A 6000-nucleotide genomic window follows, 5' to 3' on the forward strand; every position below is an offset into this window, starting at 1 on the left:
AGAGGACTGCAACACATATAAAACTGAGAATGTACTCGTAAAAAAAGTCCCAGGACATCACTTCTGTGGAGGGTGCGAGGACAATACGCTCGTAAAAAACAAAACAGTAAAAATATAGAAATCAAGTTCTGGAAATGAAACCGCATGAGTGAGCAAAAGCAGCAGGAGGAAGAGGACAGGGAGGAGGAGGAGGAGGAGGAGAAGAAGGAGGGGGTGATGTGCAGCTATTTAGCTGTTTACCCTCCACAGTAATGAGACAGGGCTGGATTGAATCACTCCATTAGGACGCTGGCGTTAGACGCAGGTTTATCAAGTCGTGCACTGACTCCGCTCCTTTAAATATACAAACACTGACATTAATTAGATCAGAGGGATTCCCACAAAGACCTAAATGACAGGATTAATAATCCGTCTGTAATGCTCGGGACACAAACAGGAGAGCCCCTCTGTGAGTTCTGCCACGGCACTAGAGGGCACCGAACACATTCAGTCAGCAGCAGGAAGAGAGAAGACTGTTGCAGAAGCTCTGCAGAGCAACACATTAATGCTAAAGAGGACTGCATTCACTGTACCTAAAATATTCAATAACTGCCATAATTACCAAATAATTTAGACTCATGCATGTTGGATATGATCAGCTGTGAGTGATGTAAGTGTGATTATGAGTGAGTTTGGGTGAGTTTGGCTTTTTTACATTTTGCAGGAAACCAAGACGTTGACAGTATGGGAGACAATAAATAAATAGAGACAAAATAAAGAGCCTCTGTGTTTTTATTTTTATAATGCAGCTCAAGCACTATCCTCTCCTGTTTTTGCGCCGTAAATCAAGCCTTTGTTTTCCCGGGAGATCGTATCCAGTGGCAGGCAGAATTGCACAGTTAAAGCCAATATAAACACTGATGGTGTCTTTGCTTTATAGCTATTGTATTGGGCTATCAACAACAACCTCATAATAATAAGTTAAAGCAAAAAAACTCTGACTTTGTTTAATGTTTTTGCATTATCTAAGTTGTGTTTATCCCATACATTTATATGGTAATGCTATTGATGAATATGATGCTCGAGTTCAGTCTGACATTTTTGGAATTTTATTTATATTTCTTTTTTTGCTGTGAGTTACAAACAAAGATTAATATCACGATCATAACACAGTTTTTGTTAAATATAATGATATAGCGAGCAGCAGTTAGCTTAGCATAAAGACTCAAGTATACTTCCCTTACAATATCCAACTCTTGACAAGAAAGCAAATAAACATATTTTCCAAAATGGTGAACCCTTCCTTTTTTACTGGAAAGATATTGTGACAGGCTTGATAATATAATAAGATGCTTGGCAGTGTCACCTTAGAATCTTCTGATCAGGTTTTAATGGATGTAATTCTTCTGTTCACCTCAACACGATCACATTTACAGGAACAGGTATGCAAACAAAGCATTTACTGTGACATTCATTTGGCATATAGTTAGTGCAATCACACTGAAAGTAACGGCACTATGCGATTAATGGGAGCATTACAAAGAACGAATCTGACTGAAAAAAAAATCCCCACACACCCTAGATGTCAATAAGTCTTCTGCTTCCCGCCTGCAGCCTGCAGCCAGATGCTGGTGTGTGGAAGAAGATGGTTGTCTACAAATATTTGCCTGAATGACTTTGTGCTCTGAGGGCGTTTGGAAAGTGCTCACATGTTTGGAAACTAATGGCAGCGAAGCTAATGGGCGTATTGATTGCTTTTCAATTGGGGAGCCAGCAGCCTCACAAATTAGATGTTTTCAGCAGCTCTATTTATCATCCGAGAGGCGTGCATCGTCAGGCTGGAGAAGTTTGAACAACACATCACAGCGGCTTGATTCAATTTGAGTCAATTGTAGATGCTGCGGAGGCCCGGTGGTTAACTCAGGACAGATTTGGGATATTGACATGCATGGGCAATGTTTCTGGAGGAGTAACACACACATTCCTTATGCTGAATTTATTTCTTTTTTTATGAATGGATACAATTAATAGTGAGATGGAGTGTAGGTCAATTCAATCCAAAACACAGATCTTTTTTTAAAAAGGTCTCTGCAGCTTTTCGTCTGGTTCACATGTAAACAAAGTTTCAGTCCTTGCAAAGGTAAATAACACTGATGTTGATGGAAATGTAATTCTTAATGTTACTGCAACAGAGCTGTGATAATTACAAATTAAATCTGAACTATAGAGTACAGAACACAATGGCAAAATATATATTTTATAACTTCATAAATGCTCAGTGTGACCAAAAAGCCCAGATCATAATTTAGAATAATCAATTGTAATTCAGAGTGTTGCTGAAACTACTGAGATTATTGGAATGTCAATGGTGGAGCTTCAAGTACACACACACACACACACACACACACACACACACATCTAGTATTCTTACATTCCATTTCATTTTACAATAATGTCACATTGTAAGTCGTGGTAACTCAACTGCTGATTGTTGGCTGTTACCTAATTGTAATCCACCAACAACTCAAGACACACTGCCTTTATTTTTAAATTTGCAACATGCTGTTGCTAGCAGCCTGGCCAAAGAATCATGGCCCCGATCAGTGTACACTGTGAAACTATTTATTGAGTTGTGAGCTGTTTGGTTGGTACTTTGCAATGTGCTGTCTTGGTTCAGACTGCGGAGCCTTCATGTTTTTATTTTATTACCTTCATAAGTTAAAGGCACTTGCTTGCTGGTGTAAATGGAGCCTTTATTTCCCAGATCTGGTGGCAGATAGGACTAAATAGTGAAAGTGATGCTTTTAGGGAACCTTGGCTATTGCCACTTTAACTTTAGTATTGTATTATATTATTTTATTATGTAAAACAATAATGTATTATTATAGTACATGACTTGAAAATGTTTGGAAGATTAACAGAAGAAAGCTCTCCATCCCTCAAATATGCCTATTCCTGCCCAAAACCTGTAGAAGGCAGCTAATCCACACTCTCCCGTGAACACAGATTCCAAACATTTTCAACTCAGGATTCCCTGCTGCAGTAGAAACGAGTTGCCTACCAGTCTGAGTGAAAATGAACATATCTATTTGATCAAAAAATCTAGTGATATTCTCAATAGTTTAAATGATTCCTTGACCCAGAAAAAGTATATTTTGACACCAAGATGGACCTTTTAAGCGGCTTGGAAGATATATTGGTTCTCATAGACTTTATATGGCTGCCATCTCCGATCCGCAATCTTGATGAAGTGGCTCCCACCAAAAATTGAAACCTATGGAGATAGAGCGTATGTGGAAAAAATGTGGGGCTTTTGTCCGGCGTGTCCCCTTTATTTAGCTAAGCTGCCTGACTATTAGAGGTCTTAAGCGGACTGTGTTGGGAACACCTGTATCTTATACAGGTTTTACACTGACAGGCTACAGTCTATGATCAGAACCTGAAGGACAACATCAACACCTGTAGATCTCTTCTATCAGACAGGATTTACACCACATGATGTAACAATACTTTCCTGGGTCAGCGGCGGCAATATTAAGTTAGCATACAATGTTTACTGCCCACCTCCTCCAATACAGGTTTATGATTCAGGTTGATTTTATCACACACACTCAGTCATACTGCTCTTAGTAGGTAGATCCTATCATAAAAAAATTCCATCACATTACACTTGCTGGCACAATGATACAGCAGCCTATGTTTAAAAATGTTTTTAAAAACAGCGGTGGAAGAAGTATTCAGATCGTTTACTTCAGTCAAAGTATAAACACCACACTAAGAAATTACTAAAAACTTACTGAAGTTAAATTACAAAAGTCTCAGCAGCAAAATGTACTGTCCCACTCAGATTATTATATACATTTAAAACACATTATAGTACTGTTGTTTTTGATGCATTTATGTAAACAGCATTTTACTGTTGTTAACATAGAGCTAATTTTAATGTACTGTTATGTGGTTTACTTTAAATTGATAATTTTTTTAATGTTATATCTCAACCTGAAAAGTAACTAAAGCTGGCGGCTAAATGTAGTGGAGTAAAAAGCACAGTGTTTAACACTAAAATGTTGTGGAGTAAAAGTATAAAGTTACATAAAGTGGAAATCCTCTGAAAAAGTAAAGTACCAGTGCCTCGAAATTGTACTTGCCCACAGTAATTGGGTAAATGTACTTAGTTACATTCAGTCCTGCTATCATACAGGTTTTATATCATGTCACACAAAGATAAAAATAGCCTAATGTTTTTCAAAAACAACCAATGTCAACTCACTGTATTACAAAACGTGGAGACAAGAATAATTAAACTGAATTATGACAATCTGCAGTTTCCATTATATGCAGCAGCTGATTAATAATTTGATCAAATCTCATGAAGTTTAAATTTCACTACTCTGTCTGCACTTTGAGAATGAACAACAGGAACATTAACATGAAGTCAGTCACTCACAAAGTCCTGACAAACAATAAACAATAACACTAAAGATCAGAGTTCCTGCAGAGTCACGGCACAATGGGAGCCTTGACGGCAGCGTTACCATGGAAACAACGCGCCAACGACTACTGCGAGATAGCAACGGTTAGCTTAGAAAAGTAACAAATACCTCAACTTCAACGACGGTCTTCTTTCTGTTCTTTCTCCTGAAAAAAAGTTTTCAAAAAACTGCTCCATCACAACAGTAAAATCCAGTTCAGACTGTATCCACAAGCCTTTCTGTTCAGTTTGAATCCTCTCTGTGTTGGAAAATGAGCGCTCCCCTTCAGTTGTTTGTCACCGCCGAAAGTTTCTGCACGACGCTGTTGAAATTCTCACGCACACCTGACGTCTCTACGTCATCATCATGACGGACACACCCAGCAACCAATCAGAGTATTGTTCTTGTTTTTAAATAAAGTAATGACGCTGCAGTTAATATGTCACAGACACAGTCATCTTTACAACGTTAATAAATTCACTTAACATGTACTCATGCTTGAGTAAATAAGGCAGAAAAAAGGGTCTCTTTTTGATAATCTTTTCCATCTTTTTTCACAGGTTTGCCAACAGATGATGAATAAGCTCCATATAGGCTATTTTTTTTTTATTTTTATAGTTTTACAAAAATATATACAAACAACGTAGAAATTAGCTACATATATTAGTCACTGTTCACCGAAAGTGTTTTAGGAGGAATGTTATCTTCTATTTTTATTAGCTCCACATTTAAGACAACTTGTATTTAACATGTGAACTGTCTAATTTTTAACGAGTAAAAACAATTATTTAATTTAAACCCTAGAGAGACTGCCGTAAATCACTTAACTTAGCCACCTCTGACAGGAAATAGAACACATCAGACTTCTGGTTCTGTCTTTTAGAATAATCTATTTCATAGCTATTAAAAACCAAGAATAACGTTATTTTTTAATTAAACCCAAGAGACGTAAGAGTAGTTTGACAGGAGGTTTCCAGTACAGATCAGGTAGTGACCACTGGGGGAATAAACCCTCAGTTGGTGGGTTCTTGGAGAACCCTAGAGGTCAGAGGCCCCCAGACAATGGCTCTATCAGCCCGGTGGATAATCCATGCCTGACTGTAAGAAGAATGGAGAAAGAAAACATATTATTTGGTGATCTGTCTTCTATCATAAAATGTTTATTTGCTGTCCACAATTGTTTTTTTCTTTCCTCTTTCTGTGTTTCAGACAATTTTAATCTGTCACGTTGTTCTTCTGTGATGTTATTTTGGTAAGTAAGTTGCCTGACTGTTTCTAATATATCCCTTAATAAAGTGATAAAATTAAGTACCTTAACACAATAATTTCATGAGCTCAAATTGAACAATATTTTCTTTTGAATAGCACCCTGGTTGTGTTGAGTAGCTCGGGATCATCCAGACTGAGAAATCTCCTCCATCCATAGATGGTGCTGTGTCACTGATAGACTGCAGCATGGAGAAAGCTCTCTCAAGATTAATGTTTTAATTATATTTTGATTAATCTTTACATGGAATTTGGTAATTAGAGTGTGATGAATCTTGAATAA

General features: G+C 37.4%; 1 long non-coding RNA gene across 2 annotated transcripts in view; it reads right to left on the reverse strand.

Annotated features, from left to right (window-relative positions):
* LOC131982046 (uncharacterized) overlaps window positions 1–4717 on the reverse strand; it is a 69924-nt gene extending 65207 nt beyond the window's left edge. For both annotated transcript variants that reach the window (XR_009395347.1, XR_009395346.1), the window contains exon 1: window positions 4581–4717. This is a non-coding gene — a long non-coding RNA (uncharacterized LOC131982046). The remainder of the gene's footprint in view (window positions 1–4580) is intronic.
* Window positions 4718–6000: the final 1283 nt, after the last annotated feature.

The sequence above is a fragment of the Centropristis striata genome, chromosome 12, assembly GCF_030273125.1.
Source record: "Centropristis striata isolate RG_2023a ecotype Rhode Island chromosome 12, C.striata_1.0, whole genome shotgun sequence".
NCBI lineage: Eukaryota > Metazoa > Chordata > Actinopteri > Perciformes > Serranidae > Centropristis > Centropristis striata.